A 16,838-nucleotide genomic window follows, 5' to 3' on the forward strand; every position below is an offset into this window, starting at 1 on the left:
ATATTTATCTCTCATGTGAAATTTTGTGAAATTAAAATTAAAATTGTATCGATGTCCACTAAAGCCCAAAATACGTCAAAGGAGATGAAATGAAAAGGAGTACAAGAGCAGATGGAAATGAAGTCACATAAACAAAAGTGTACAAATAGGTATACGGAGAAAGAATTCCTATTAAATCTCCTTGTAATCAGATAAAATCTTAGCCTCCTTCAAAGAGAAGCTCCAGAATGAGAGCAATAAATAAAGTTATATAATAATAAAATTTTGAATGTTGTTCTATTCTTGTGGTCACTGTGGACGGCTCTTGAAGCCTGCGAAACTCGATTACATACCTGATGATAAATTTTTAGATGATCCTCTCCAATGTGTTATTCCTCTTACATAGATTTTGCTTTTGGATGAATGTTCCAAAACTTATTATTTGATTCTTTGGATGATGCGAGCTTTTGTTGTGTTCTAATTATAGCAATGAAGCGATTGAACTTATATTCCTAGCCGGAGTTTTTAGTTTTTGAACTAATGCTTTATGCAATTCCTGTCAAACTTGGCCAACTTATAATCCAGGGCTCTATGCCTTTGGGGTTCAAACCTGGGTCATTAACATGGTGACACACCATCCCAACTAGTACACCCCAGCGTGATGGTCTGTATATCCATAGTTATGTTTTCAGTTACATCCTTGTGCCATTTGGCAGTATTAGCTGCAATATCAGTTGTGCCAATTCCTCTGGTTGTAATTGTGATTCTGGTTGCAGTGATATTTTTAAATTTTCTTTCACTTGCAGCTTAGATGCAACTGTGGTCTCCATGGCAACAATGCTGCCAGTTGTAAGATTCCAATATGAAGAGTGGATAGTAGTCATAGTATCGAGTTGTTTCAAGTGATAGAAATTTGTTAGGCTATAAATGGCTCTATGTAATACTAAAGATTCATCGAATAGTCATTGTTTTCTATTAGGATGATGTAGGCAATGTTGGCATATTAAAGTGTACTAAGTGCTATTTTTTTTAATAAATTTGTCAACATAATAATGCTAAGTTGTTTTATGATGTTATATGCTAGCATGTTGATTTTTGATGCTATTAACACCAAGGCTTACTTTTCTGCAGATGCTAACATCAAAGGACACACATTTTGTTGGTTATACTTATAAGGATCGTGACATGTTTAAAGCAATGCAAGGACCATCCGGTATGCGACCAACCTTTGAATATGAGAATGGTTATAGACATTGTTGACTACATTTTATCAATTCTTTTCCATCAACTATTTATTGAATTTTCTGATGCTGTAGTTGTTCAAAGTGTTACATGAAGCAATAAAAAATGTACAGTACGGAAGTACTAAAATTCAGCATAGAAATGGTGGATTCCAATGCGAGTCAATCTAGCCACAAACAATTTTGAGTATTATATTTCCTTGTTTATGATAAATCTAGACAAATTTGCATCAATAAAACCCTCATTCTAGTTCGGCAAAGATGGGAATTCTAACCCTCATGATAATTAAACTAGCCAAAGATGCATAGTTATGTATTAGTCCAGTATATGAGGAATAATATCAAACGGAGGCATGCTAAGAGAATATAAAAGAATATTGATGAGTGTACATTAATGGAAAACCTAAGTCACCTGACACGAGGATTAAGGATTCCTAGGATTAAGGATTCGTGGTGTCGGATTCGGACACGTTGACCCCCCGGAACAGGACACATAGGATTCGTTATATATTATTTTATTAATATATATATATATATATATATATATATATAGATATATATTAAAAATTAGATATTTCTTACACAAATTTTAATTAATGATACAAGTTTATTGATTTCAAATATAGATCTTCATCTATAGCTATTAGCATGCATAGTACATACAATATTCAAATACATGTCAATCTATTATCTATTTCTTATGCTTGGCCCTATTATCTATTTCTTATGCTTGGACGTGTGGGAGTATCCTCAAATTTTAGGGAAATTTCGGGGGTGCGGGGGGATGTCGGGGTATATATGTATAATTCAAGTTCATATTCATTGTTCAATAATGAAAGCATAAATATTAAATAGACATAGTAATATGGATACCAATGCATTGAAAATTGAAATTTGATCCACACATAAAATTTAAATTCATAATTGAAGTAAATAATTTAATAATGACATACATTATTTCATCTTCATCATTCATTTTGATACATACATCATTCATATGACATACTCATTATTCATCCATACCATGAGATTCGATAAAAAATTCAATAATGAAATATTCAAATACATTGATCCATATCATTCATCATTCTACAATCTACATTGATTTAAAAATTGAATTCATCATTCATCATTCTAGAATCTAAATTGAAAGCAAAACATATTAGTATATTACAATTTACTATATACTATATACTAGGTACTGAAGTTTGAACACTAAATTTTTATAACTCAAAGTTTCAAACTCAAAAATAGTTGAGAGTGAAGAGTCAAGAATCAGTCTGAGCTCATCAATATGTGGTGTCACAACTCGAAAGTTAAAACTGAAAAGTAAAAATGGATAATGAGCACTGAAAATAAAATCCACATCAAGGACTCAATCTCAATGATTGGTCCTCTACATCCATCTGCTACATGAAGTCATCGGGACCATCAATGGGATTGTCAGTATATGAGTCAGAGTCACTCTCTTGAGTAACCAACAGAACTCCAACCAAACCATGTTGTAACTCATCTAGTCCATCCTCATCATCTATCTGTGCACTAGCCTCTGGATCCACACCCCATCATGTTGCCGGTCCCTTCTAATACTCTGGTGTCTTCCTATGTGCAAGACGTAGAGAACTGTGCATTGCAACTAGCTTCTCTGCTCTCTTAGAGGAAAGTCTATTCCTCTTTATAGAGTGGATGAAGCTATATGTGGACCAATTCCTCTCTGCTGCAAATGAACTAGCAATCTGAGACAATAAGCGAATAGCAAGTTGTTGGATCTCGTGAGCATCATCCCCATGCATGGTCCACCAACCAATGGGGTCAGTCTGCGTAAGTCATTGCGATCTTCCCTTGTATCACACTTGTTGAAGGGACCATTGAGACTTGCAAATTGCATCCATTGTCTCTTAATTGTTCTCCCTTCTTTTGAACTACACATCTTTGTAATGGTAGCTCGAAATCCCTTTTTGATCTCTGGATAAGAATTATACCAGTCCTTGCCACATACCATTTTGGGTTGAGTGCATACGCTGCCATGTGCAAAGGTGTATTCAGTGGATCCCACCTACGCTGTATAATGGGTCGAATCTGGGTTGTATAAAACTCTAAGGAAGGATCTTTCTCACGAATGGCCACCCTTACTTGATCCAACATAGTATCAAAAGTCTCATAGATTTCTCCAAGAGTTTGAGAATCTCTGTCAGTGTAGCCAATGACCTCAACTACAAGACGTAAAAGTGACACCTAATAACGACAATCTGTCCACCAATCATTATCCAATATCTGAATCCTGATTTTCTTTCCTTCCTCTGTTTAGGATTCTGGCCATCTTTTCCAATTTGGATTCAGAACCATGCCTTGCAATGCTGATTGCACCTCCAACATCCTCTTTAATAAAAGAAAGTAACTAGCATATTTGGTATTAGTAGGCTTGAGGAATTCCTTCCTCGCATGAGACGAGTACATGGCTAAAGAGGTATGGTGATTGCAAATAAACATCTTGCACATTTCTTGGAGTTGTCACCAAGTTAGATACCCACTCAATTTTTCCAATGTCTTTCAATTCATTATTGAGTGCATGCACACAACAAGGGGTCCATAAAATATGCCTGTATTTACTTTGAATTATTAATCCTGCTGATCTACACACTACTGCTGCGTCTGTCACAACTTGTACAACATTTGTAGATCCAACCTCCTCTATATCATCACGAAGAAGTTCAAATTGGAAAGTTGCATCTTTGCGCTTTCTAGAACAATCAATAGCTTTAAGAAAGAAAGGTCCCTCTCGGCAAGTAACTATGATGTTGATTAGTGGACGTTTGGCAATGTCTATCCACCCACCCATAACGATAGAACAACCTTCCCTTAGCCATGTCTGCCTCAGAGTTTCCTTTTTCACATTAATATTGGCCACTTGCCTTTCTAATATCATTGTACTCAACTAATATGAGGGTCCTGTTGTTGCAATTGCCTTGACCATCTCGTTGTAGTAAGGAGAACGACTAACATGGAAAGGAATGCCATTGGCAAAAAGGAATTTTCCGATGGCATCATTTGTATCATCGCGATTCAACTTACCATACATCCCTGCAAGAGTTGGTCCCACTGCACAAGAAAGAGAACCCTTAGTCCCAACAGGAGATGGTGGAAGCGTATTTTCATTGTTTTATTTTTCCTTTGGAGGTTGTGGCTTCATCAATATTTTGGTGAGCTTGGGCCGTGACAGCTTTAATTAAGAAGGTGCCCTTTGTATCTGCTGCCATTTGCATCCTCAAGGGCTCTGATTTTTGCAGTAAGGTTAATTTTGTACATATATGAACCCCTTTGCCACCTACACCCAAAAGATGCATCTTGATCCAACTATAACTCCCATTCCAAGAATGACTACAAACATTGCATTTCCAATGGTGTGTCCCACCTTTTTGTTTTTTTGGTTTTGGTTGAGTTGAAGAGTCAATGGTTTGGTAACATATAACAAAAGAGGGTTGCTTGGATTAAATGTCCCATTTGCTTATTCTGCCAATGACTTTGATGGGGTTGCAGTTGCACTGGGAGAAACACACGCTGCACTACTGCCATGGGTTTTATTCATTGTTGATGAGATTTCAGATCCAAGTGGACTTCCTGTTTGAAGATCATATTCACTATCACTGTCAGTGGCACTGTGGCTGCTCATGCTGTTGTGATCAACCATTTTACACTTGCAGCTTCTTGTGTTTTAATTTATTTTGCAATTTTTTTTAGTTTCCCTGCAGGAAGGGTTTAAATTTTTATTTTCTCATAATGTAAATTAAAATTTACAATACAAAATCTACTATAATTAAATTATTAAAATTTAAAAACTTCAAAAACATTATAGAAGCTATAAAAATATTAAATTACAGTGAACAATCTACTGTTCACTATGTTCATTAAATTATTAAAATTTAAAAACATTACAAAATTTCCTACTTAGAAGTTAGAAGTTATAGAATAAAAATAAATAAATTAAATTACAATGCCATTGTACATTGTTCATTGTGTTAAGCAAAAACAATATTATTTAGAAAACAATTTGAAGTCACCTTTCCCGATTGTGGAGCAAGCCTGACAGTAGGTGAGCAGGTGTTTGAACTTTGCAGTACTCGACCCTGTAGGAGAGCAGAAGAATGAGCTTGAAGTTGGAAGTTGGAGGTTGACGACAACTTGTCGGAGAGCAGGGGCAGGACGACACATGTTGACGACACAGGTAGGAGGTCGATGACACAGGCAACGCTAAAGCGAGGAGGTCGACGGCATAGGCAGCGCTGGAGAGTGGAGGTCGACGACACATGCAACATTGGAGAGAGGAGGTTGACGACACAGGCAACGCTGGAGCAGGTCTCGACAGGGCTTGGCGACGACAGGAGGATGACTTGACGAAAATGGGAACTCTTCAGCGTCATCCAGCAAGTCGAGTCGACCAAATGAAATGAACGATGAGCTTTTAATTTTATTAAACTTAGCTTTTCTTTAATTTTTAATTTTTTTTATTTGTTTTGATTTTTTAAAAGGTTATTTTCATTTTTATTTTTAAATTGGGTCTTATTAGACAAATTTAAGGGGGGACGCGCCCCCTTCAAAAGGGACGCCTAGAATCACCCCTTTTTGGGGAGTCTAGATCCCCACACTGGGGAAATGCACTCCCTTGCGTCTCCCCAAAAAGGGTGCATGGGGAAACGCACCCCCAGTAGACTCTCTGTCCCAAGTGCGTGCACCCGACCCTGGGGGACGCGTCCTTGTGGAACACTGAATAATATACAACAATAAATCTACTAGTGCACAAAATTTACACAACGTTTTACACAATTTTACAATAACTAAACTTGGGTTATAATAATCAATTGATAATACAACAATCCAATGCTCTCGTATCAGGGATAATGGCCCTCAAATATCCACTTGCACAAGAGACAAGATACACTGACAGTCCAGTCGATGTAGTCAACGATCACAACTGCTTTGTTGTATCCTGTACACTGCGGGTCCTTCGCTTTCATTCTTCAACACTGCCTCGTATCAATGCACCAACTCCTTTAGGCCACTGAACTCGGTCTCCACAATCTACCCTCTAGCTGATCATATGTCCATCTATCATTAACACATAGCTGCTCCTTCGTCCTTCAAGGCAACAATACGTTGAGACTTCTTCCCAATGCTGCTCCTCAGCTCTTTTGGGACTTGTCTTCCTGAGTTGTTCCAATGAAGACTAACATTGGGCAGGAGGGTTGCCACCTATCATCATCGAATGTGGCTTTTCCAATAATGAACACGGGCTATCAACAATTGCTCCTCTTGGTCCACTCTCATGTTGCCCTCCAACAGACCACAAGCGTCCAATAAAAATGTCCAACCTAGGACCGCATCCTCTAGCATATAAGTCAACATTAATACATCAACCAATCACATACTTGCATTCCCAAACGTTGGTGTCCACTACTGCAACTCTGACCATTGGTCCAGGCTTGCTTGCACATTGCTACAACACCTTTTCCAAGACTATCAAACCTCTTAAACCATGCAGCCTCCCTCCAAGGCCTCAAAATTGAACCCCACAACCTCCTGTCCAAGTAAACAAATGCCTGCGGCCTAGTGCTGCTTCTCACCCCCCCTAAACAAGGTACTCTAGGCCTGCGTCCTAGTTGTAGGTGCTCCAAACAAATGTGACTCGCTATAAGGAAGATCTACCACACAAAACAAGGCCAAAAGATCACCAAATATGCCTTTGACAAATGCGCAACCTCCTACTCCAAACTCGGACCTATAGAGAGACAAATAACCAACCAAAATAGTCCCAAATACTCTTGCCCTCCTCCTCCTAGAGCTCGGCTGCCTCAGAGGTGTATATTATATGAGAAGATGCTTTTTGGATGTGTCTAAATGCCTCCCATTAACCTCATATTTATATCGAACAGAAGGGCTCCATCAAATCACAGGTGTGGGCTTGACAATCTATCATAAGGCCTCTAAACACCTAGCTGACCTTAACCTTGTGCCACCATGCCCATACATTAACTTCAAAAAATATTTTCTTCACTTCTAGAGCTCAGATATCGATGATTTTTGATGCCCCTTTCTCCTCTAAGGGTTGTCTAACACCTCCATGTGTCAAATCATCGAAATGCCTCGTGGTTCCACACCCACTAGTTAGGGTGCAAGGCACACACCTTGTGTTCCAAGCCCACAAAGAACTTTTGTAGTGTAGCTCCAACCTCCAAACCTCGAGCCCTAGGGCTTGGAGTACTTCCCAAGCTACCAAATCTCAACATAATTTGAAAATTATCTTCGCTAGCATGGGATCGAACATCAAACGATTGTGCCTTATAATCCTCAATAGAATGGTGTAGCCGAAAGAATGAACAGGACAATCTTAAATATGGTATGTTCAATGATGTTTTTCAAATACATTAAGTTGATGTTCTGGGACCTTATAATCCTCAACAAAATGGTATAGCCGAAAGAATGAACAGGACAATCTTAAATATGGTACGTTCAATGATGTTTTTCAAATACATTAAGTTGATGTTCTGGGATGATGTAGTAATATGTGCAGTTTATATTAAAAATCGATGTCCATCTCATGCTCTAAAAGACAAGACTCCTTATGTAATGTGGTATGGCCACATTCCTTCGCTGAGGCATCTCATGGTTTTTGGTTCCACCTATTATGCCTTGATAACTAAGGAATAGAGAAACAAACTTGGTGAATGGAGTCGAAAGTGTATCTTCTTGGGGTACTCAAATACCTCCAAAGCATATCGTCTCTACGATGAAGTAAATAAGTTTATACTGTCTAGACTCTCAAGATGTGATTTTTCTTTAATCTTCCAAGAATGACAATGTTGTTGAGTGGCAGCTTGATCGCTTCGACAGATTCGGGAATGCAAAATATTTTTAGGAATTTGATAATAAGATTCCACATCTTGAGGGGGGATCCCTATCCTGGATCAATCTGTGGAATCTCCTTCTGAAGCACTCTCTCCCCCTCATGAAGCTCCAACCACTGATCAAGAAGACACTTTGAGTGATGTGATTCAACCCCATCTCAGTCAACAGAATAGCTTGGGCCATCTTAGAAAGGTCCTCCAAAATGGCTCTCCAAGACACTTGAAAGTGTTCATCCTGATGAAGTTGGAAGGACAAGAATGATAAATTCTGATTCAGTTGTTGATATGGATGTTTCTTATAATTGTGAATTAAATTTGTCTACAAATTTTGAACCAACTTACTTTAAAGAAGTTGCTTCCCATAATAATGGAAAGAAGCAATGCAGAAAGAGTATGATGCTCTGATAAAGAATGGAACCTAGACGCTGGTGGACCCTCCATTTGGAACCAAACTGATTGGCTACAAGTGGGTCTTCAAGAACAAATATAAATTAGATGGCTCACTTGACAAGCAGAAAGCAAGGTTCATGGCAAAAGGTTTTGCACAAAAAGAAGGGGTCGATTATGAGGAGACGATTGGCCCCACAACAAAATGGGCTATCATCCAGACTCTCTTTGCCTTAGCAGCTTAGAATGAATGGAAAGTCCATCAAATGGATGTAAAAATTGCCTTCTTTAATGGAGATCTGAAAGAAAATGTTTTTATGTCTCAACCAAAGGGATTTGTTGTGAAGGGACATTTTCTTGAGCCACACAAGGGCTATGGTTAGAGAAACCCTTGTCTTGTGGTTAGAACCATGACATACCTCTTCAAGTGACTTTACCTTTGTACCGATATAGGTCATTTGAATAGGTCCATATTGCCTCTTGTCATTTTTATATTCCATGAACGCTTAACAAAGATGCAGTTGTTCTTTGTTTAAGAGTTAGGAACATGCTAACAATGCCACATGACATCTCCTTATGCATATATCTCTCCTCCAAATATGTAGAAAATAACTCAAACAAAGTGCCCTTAGAGCTGAAACATGCCTCCAGATATGTGAAATGCACCTCAGGTAATGCGTAATGCCCTACTGGACCTTCTAGACTGCACTAGATGCCTTATTGAAGAGGGAGTTCCCATTAGTAGGGTAAATTCATGATAAGGCAACAAGTATTTAACCCCTAGCATGGAGTGCTCCTCATCAAATGGGTACCTTTTATCATTCAAAAGTATTTGAATGCCATATGGTACCTCTCAAAGAAGAACATTTCTCTCTTGGACTATGTTTGACCCATAACTTGCCACAAAAAGAGCCTTGGACATTTTACCGAGGAAGGTGTTCTTCATCTAGGTCCCTTCAAGCTTATGTCAGCTATCTTTGTGGTCCTAGGACCTTGGGTACGATCCATGTGTAGGGCACTCCATCAATGATGAAACCCAATGGTAATGTAGACCACGACAAATATATGTCAATGTGCCCAATTGGAAACCCAATGGTGAAACATGCCTCCAAAAGAGGCTACATCAAGCCAACAATACCCCTTTACAATTTTTTTTCCCTAGATGATGACTGGTGGTTGGGGAAGATAGAACAAGGTGCATGGCCTCCAAGTCTCTTCTCTCAACTTGTAATCATCCATGCTCTGTATTTGAGAGAAAGATGTGCATGAAAATGCAAAATAAGCCACACATATTTAGGGGTAACACGTAGCCAAATTTTATAGGACAGCACTCCTGGAACAAGGGACCAGGTTGCATTTATCAATAGGCCAAAGGGCAACTTTGGAGGTGCTTCATAACATGGGTGGAAGAGATGTTCTACTCTTGGTTGGTGTAATGCTAATAAAAATAAAAGCACTGAGGGATGCAAGTTGCATTTATAGACCAAGCTCGAGATACATTAAACTCTTGGTTGGTTTAATGCTAATAAAATGAAATAGAAAGTTTTGACATTGAACATTAATGTTGTAGAAATTTTAAGGTCTGTAGCCCCAACCCAGTTTCAAAGGTTTTGCATAGAGTTTAACGCCCATAGCCCCACATGTTAGCTGATATGTAAACTTAATGCAATTTTTAGAGAAACATTTCAGGACTATACTTCTTTTGCACTTTACAGCTGATAGAAAATAAACAAGCATGCACAAAATTTTTACACTGATTTTGGTCTAACAGTGACCTTAGAAAGACCCCACAATGGGGAGAACAATTACTAAGAAGGATTTTATTTTTGCTTTCTCAGGAAAATTTATACACAACAATAAATTCACCAAAGGTACTTACCTCCCCTTTAAATCTGGACAACTGATAAGATTTGGCTGCCTGGAAATTTGTGCCACAGTTTGAACTTAACCCCTCAATTTTTGTGCCTCAGTGAGCTGTCTCTGCCCTTTGAAATCGAGCCACAGTTTTGCAACAATTCCCTTGTTCTGTGTGCCCACCATTCAGCTTCAATCGCTCGAAAATCAATGCCATTCTGCCCTGAATTTCTCTCCTAGGAAATTGTGCCCAGGTATGCTCAGTCAAACTAGAATTTCATGTCACTGTTTCAGAGAATTTCTCTTCTAGAAATTCACACTAGTCTGTCAGATTCAGGCCTGCACTTCTGCTCCTCTTAGTCCCTCATAAATGTGGCCTGATATCTTTGAAATTTGAGTTGAAAGCTTGCCTCGAGGACCTGTAGGTGACTTTATTTGCTGTAAAGTGTGATTTCCTCCTGCAAAAATCTCTGTTGTGGCAGCTTCCTCTCTTTCTTCACTCATCTCTTCTCTAACTATTCACTAGTAGAATGATAGAGCCCTCAGCATTTTTCCTCCCTTTTTAGCTTCATTAGTTAGGAGAACCCTAACCCTTTTGATCAAGGGCTGAGATTAGATCTCAGCCCTCTAGATTGGTGGAGATCATTCCCTCACTTGACACTCTTTTTATGTGCCTTTCCTCATTAATGACTCCCTAGTCACTTTATAACTATATATTTATACCTTGTACTTTTTTTGCCACATAAAGTCAACTTAAAATTATGAAGTGATTTTAATACTAAAAGTACCTATACATAAAGTACCACATAAAGTGGCTTTATAACATGACTTTATTATAACTCATAAAGTCACATGCTAAAAAGGTGTTATAAAGTGTTTTCCTAGGCAAAAATGCAAATGCACTGGGAAACACCTACTTGGTACCTTTTTCTTCAACACTCCCTCTTAGCGAGCAAGGTGTTTCTCTCCACTCCCATCTTGTCTCTGAAGTACACATGCTTGCCCCTTGGCAATGACTTGGTGAGAATATCTGCAACTTGTTCATCAGTGGATGTATATTGAAGCGCCACTACTCCTCTGTGAACCCAATTCCAGGTGAAGTGCTACTTGATCTTTATGTGCTTTGACCAATCACGAAATACTGGATTCTCCATGAGTTTAATGCAACTTTGATTATCACATTATATCGTAGTTGGTCTCTGCATCTGAACAAATAAACCACATATCTTGGAAAGCCAAATAGCATCACAAATGGCCTGACTAGATGCAATATACTTAGTTTTCGTTGAGCCCAGTGCCAATGATCTCTACTTCTTGCTAAACCACGACACTGCCACTGAACTCAACATGATCTAGAAGTACTCTTCCGGTCACTAGCACTCCATGCCCAGTCTGAGTTTGTACAACCTATCAACCTGATTCCATCTCCTTGGATATAGTCCAAACCATAGTCCATTGTGCCCTGTAGGTAGCGAAACAAATGTTGCGCAACCACCCAGTGCACTCTCTTGGGCTCCATCATAAGCTGACTCAATTTGTTGACTGTGAAACAAATACCCGGTCTAGTGTTGACTAGATACACCAACGAGTTGATGAAATGACGATACAAAGTGGGGTTCACCAACTTAGAATCTGAAACTTGCAAGTTCTTCTAGTTGGTGATCATTGGAGTAGCCATAGGCTTGCAATCCTCCATACAAAATATCCTCAGTATGTTTCCTGCATATCTTCCCTGACCCATGAAGATATGCCAATGCTCCTGTCAAACTTCAACCCCAAAAATTAATGCATCAATTGCATATCAGTGATGTCAAACTCTAAGGCAAGGTCCCTCTTGCAATGCTGGATGAGTCTCTCCTCTCCTATAATAACAAGTCTTCCACATACAGAACCATAATAAGTGGATCTTCACCAACCATGATGAAATATAGGTTTGGATCTACGTCACTCTTCTAGAAACCCATCTATTGCAATTAGGCATCAATCCTCTCGTACCATCTCTCGGTGCTTGCTTCAATCCATATGAGGCTTTCTTAAGCCTATACACATGAGACTCTCTCCCACACAGCTCAAAGCCTTATCGCTGCTCAATATACACCTCCTCCTGTATGGCCCCATTGAGAAAGGCAGTCTTCACATCCATCTTTTGAATCCTCCAACCCATCTCAACTGCTATGGAGATCACTGCTCTAATAGAGGTATAATGAAGAACTGAAGGTCTCCTCATAGTCAACTCCTTCTACCTTTGAGAACCCTCGTGCCACAAAACGAGCTTTGAATTTCTCCACGCTGCCATTTGCAACATGTTTGATCTTGTAGAGCCACCTGGAAGTCACCACTGACTTCCCCTTAGGTTTTGACACTATCTCCCGCACATAACTCTTCATGATGGAGGCATACTCCTCCACCATGGCATCCCTCCAGATCTGCTAACAAGCAACCTCGTCGTAGCTAGTTGGCTCAGTATCCACAACTTCTGCCACCTAGCCACCCAACCTCTCTGGTGGTTTGCTCTTCCTAGTTGACCACTTGGGTTTCTTACAATCTCCTGTGCTTCCTTCATGGTCTCATGAAGCCATTTTGGCTTCCTCTTCCCTATAGTAGCCTCCTTAACTGGTATGGAAAAATCCTCCCCTGGAGCCTCTCCTCCTGATGGAGAAGCCCCTCCTCCTGATGGAGAAGCCCCTCCTGTGGTCTATGGTAAACCTATACTTCGAGACCCTATGCCCGATGATTCTGAACTCTGTGAACTTGTCACTCCAGAAGTAGGTGATCCTCCTGACCTTGGTGTACTACTTGAAGATCCTGATACCTGTGGTGTGGCCCCCTACTGAGGAGTCTGCTGCTTTACTTGATCAATCTCCTAAGACCTCCTGAAGGCCCTCTCCTCCTCAAATCTCACATCCCGCCTCACGACAACTTTCCTTTGTACCAGAATGTATATGCGGTAGGCCTTGCTGGTCTCATTGTAGCCCACAAAGATACCCTTCTCTGCAGTGGGTTTCAACTTCGTCCTTTTTTCCTTAGGGACGTGTGAATATGTAAGGCACCAAAAAACCTGATGTGCCCAATCTCAGGCCTCTTCCCAGAATAAACCTCCTCAGGAGTCTTACTCAAGGCTTTGTGTGGACTCTTGTGCTGCAAGTACACTACAGTGTTACACATCTCAGCCCATAAAAATAAAGGTAGCCTTTGATCATGCAACATAGCTCTTACTGCACCCACTATGGCCCTGTTCTTCCTCTCCACCACCCAATTTTGCTGGAGGTTATAAGGCACTATGTACTCCCTCATGCCAATACTCCTATAGAACTCCACCTCCTTGGACGTATACTTGCCTCCATTGTCTGATCTCAAGACCTTAATCTTCTCCCCCATCTGGTTCACCACAAGAGCCTTAAAGTTTGCCTTGATATGCGTGCCTGAGATTGCCTAGGAATTCAGGCCTGTAGGTGATTTTTTTTTTGCTGTAAAGTGTGATCTCCTCCTGCAAAATTCTTTGCTGTAGTAGCCTCCTCCTTCACTCTTCTCATCTCTAACTCGCAAGTAGAATGATAGAGCCCTCAACCTTTTTCCTCCCTTTTTAGCTTCATTAGTTAGGAGAACCCTAACCCTTTTGATCAAGGGCTGAGATTAGATCTTAGCGCTCTAGATCAATGGTGGAAATCATTCCCTCACTTGACGCCATTTTTATGTGGTCCCCCTCATTAATGACTCCCTAGTCACTTTATAACTTTATATTTGTACCTTGTACTTTTTTTTCCACATAAAGTCAACTTCAAATTATAAAGTGAGGTTAATAATAAAATAAAGTACCACATAAAGTGGCTTTATAACATGACTTTAATATAACTCATAAAGTTACATGCTAAAAAGGTGGTGTAGTTCAAATGCATTAGGAAACACCTCCTTTTGCACTAGGAAACACTTCCTTGGTACCCTTTTCTTCAACAAATGTCAAAAAATTATTCTGACCTTTTATTTTAATTCCTATTCACTTCAAAATTAGAAATGGAAAAAAGAAACTAGCATGGAGCCATCTTATCCCAAGAACTCTGCCCTTGGTTTTTTTTTATTAAATTGTTTAGTGCATAGTAGATACACATAACATGGATATATGCTAGTGTAATATTTTGAGGAATAATATTCCTTCTGTAAATGTTCCAGTAAGTTATAATCATCATTAATGGATGCTTTTCAAGATTAACCTGTAGAGGTTGATGGAGAAGAAATTGACTTAGATCTAGAATGGTGTCATTAAACTTTGAATGAATTCAAACTATATATGGATGTTTTAGATGGACAGTGTTTGTTTCAATGAGTTCAAATTCTATAAAAATACGAGTTTGTGACCGAAAACTGTTAAATGCTTCTGTGCAACAGATATGAAACCAAAGAGCTCGCGAAAGAAACCTTCTCTCGTCTCCTTGTTTGGTATGCATCGCTATCTTTGCCATTTAATTCATTCATTATATTCTTTTAATTTACAATGTTTTAAGCTTTTATGTCATTAAACACTGCTCTTACTAGAAGAGAATTGGAACTCTAGAACTGTCAGTTTTTATAGCCAGTCTAACAACTCGCTTTCAAATCATAGTAGCAATGTGCAATGCGGTTTATAGTTTGCTGTTCTTGTTTTTGATGTTCAAGGGCATTGCAATCCATATATTCGTTGTGTTTGTGCTTGTAAGACGGATAGCATATACTATCTTTAGAATAAAGAGTTGAATTTCTGTTTTGAAAACAGTTAGTGAGTCAAACTTGGCTAACTTAAAATTCAGAGCTTTATGCCCATTGGGGTTTGACCATGGGTCCTTAACAACACCTCATCTCAACCACTTGATTACAGCACATCGGACTGTTTTAACATAGTTGCGTTTCTACTGGGATTCTTTAAACGAAAACAGTATTCTTTCAGTTTCCTAAGTACCTTTGTGGGATTGGATAAACCCATCAATACTACACATGTCCAAAACTAGGGAACGATTTCAAAGCTTGATCAGATTCAAAATAAGGCAAAGAAATATATCACCCCGGGATTAGATCCCCACCCCAGTCCCACTACATATCAGCACAAGGAAACTCCTATTTACGACGATAAAGTGGAGCTCACATGCTATAGAACCTATCATCGTACAATCAAATTCCCACCATATCTTATATAGGAAACTTGTAGTACTAAAGAGATTTAACATTTCAAAAGGAAAATACCGCCATAAGCATAGAATCATCGTGATGCTATAATTGAGAGAAGGGATGTTATTACCAAAATTATTATTGCATTTTGAAAAAAGGTCAAAGTTGAAGAGTAGAGAGACACTTACCATCTCTTTTCTGATGGTTCTTTTGAAAGTGGTGTTAGTTTGTTGTTAACTGCTGAGATTATGGGACTCTTTTCTCAATGTCATGACATGCTGCCATTGGTTGCTTGAACAATTCAGGACATGACTGCATTCTTGTTTAATGACTGTTTCCTACCTCAAGTGGGGTGACTTAAAAATTGGCCTTTCTTGTGGTTAATGCAGATAGAATTGACTTGGACGAAAGTAAGAGTGCAAATGATGACATGGTGGAAACGACAAGGGGAATTCCTCGACCATGAACCATTTTGTTGTGTATACTTAGTTGAATCCCTTTGGAATGTCCCTTGTTTTTGTTGGGAAGCAATAAAATTCTCTCATAATCCCATTTCTTAATAAATCATTTTGTGATATCAAAGTTGGCATGAGATGAAAAATAAGAAATGGCATTGGGGGTGTAATATTTGTTCAAGAATGCTTTACTGCAGATGAACGTAAAATTCATTCAATCATATCAAATTGCTTGTAATACTTATGAAGCATGTTTATTTTAAATCCATATATATATATATCTCTTGAAATATGAGGTTTTCCAAAATTGCTCAAAATAGATACATGGTGACATGTGGTTTTAATGTCATCTTCTTTAAACTTTCTATGATACTGTGTTTTCTTAAGTAAGTCTCGTGCATGAAGGGGCATCTTTATACCATGTGCCTGTCACTTCAAAGTTCATTATTAAGCAGACATTATGTTAATGAAAGAGTTTCATCCCTTTCAGAGGAAGCTTTAAACTCCTGAGTTATGTCATCTTCTTTAAATTTTCTCTGATACAGTGTTTACTTAAAAGTAAATATCGTACATGAAAGGGAATTTTTACACCATGTGGCTGCCACTGCAAATTTCATTGTTAAACGAACATTATAGTAATGAAAGAGTTTCATCCCTTTCAAAGGAGGTTCAAAAGAAGTCTTAAACTCCTTAGTTTGAGGGGAAGATTCATCCCTTTCAAAGGAAGCCTCCAACTCAGTTAAGTGAGGGACGGATCCCAATCTTGAGCTTTTGGACATGGCATGTGTGGCTTTATTGCATATGCATTTTTGATGGAGTTGGAGAGTGTATAAAATATCATTTCTTAAAATTTGTATTGCCAGGGCATATATAATGTCGAGTTTAAA

At 38.8% G+C, this 16,838-nt stretch overlaps 1 long non-coding RNA gene across 1 annotated transcript; it reads left to right on the top strand.

Moving 5' to 3' along the window:
• The first annotated feature begins 1,056 nt into the window (after positions 1 to 1,056).
• Positions 1,057 to 16,321, top strand: LOC149235878 (uncharacterized). The gene is made up of 3 exons (XR_016246198.1): positions 1,057 to 1,192; positions 14,744 to 14,794; positions 15,886 to 16,321. It is a non-coding gene; the product is annotated as an uncharacterized LOC149235878 (long non-coding RNA).
• The last annotated feature ends 517 nt before the right edge of the window (positions 16,322 to 16,838 follow it).

The sequence above is a fragment of the Pinus tabuliformis genome, chromosome 8 (assembly GCF_031772625.1).
Source record: "Pinus tabuliformis cultivar Carrire ecotype Pingquan chromosome 8, CPIR1, whole genome shotgun sequence".
Taxonomy (NCBI): Eukaryota; Viridiplantae; Streptophyta; class Pinopsida; order Pinales; family Pinaceae; genus Pinus; species Pinus tabuliformis.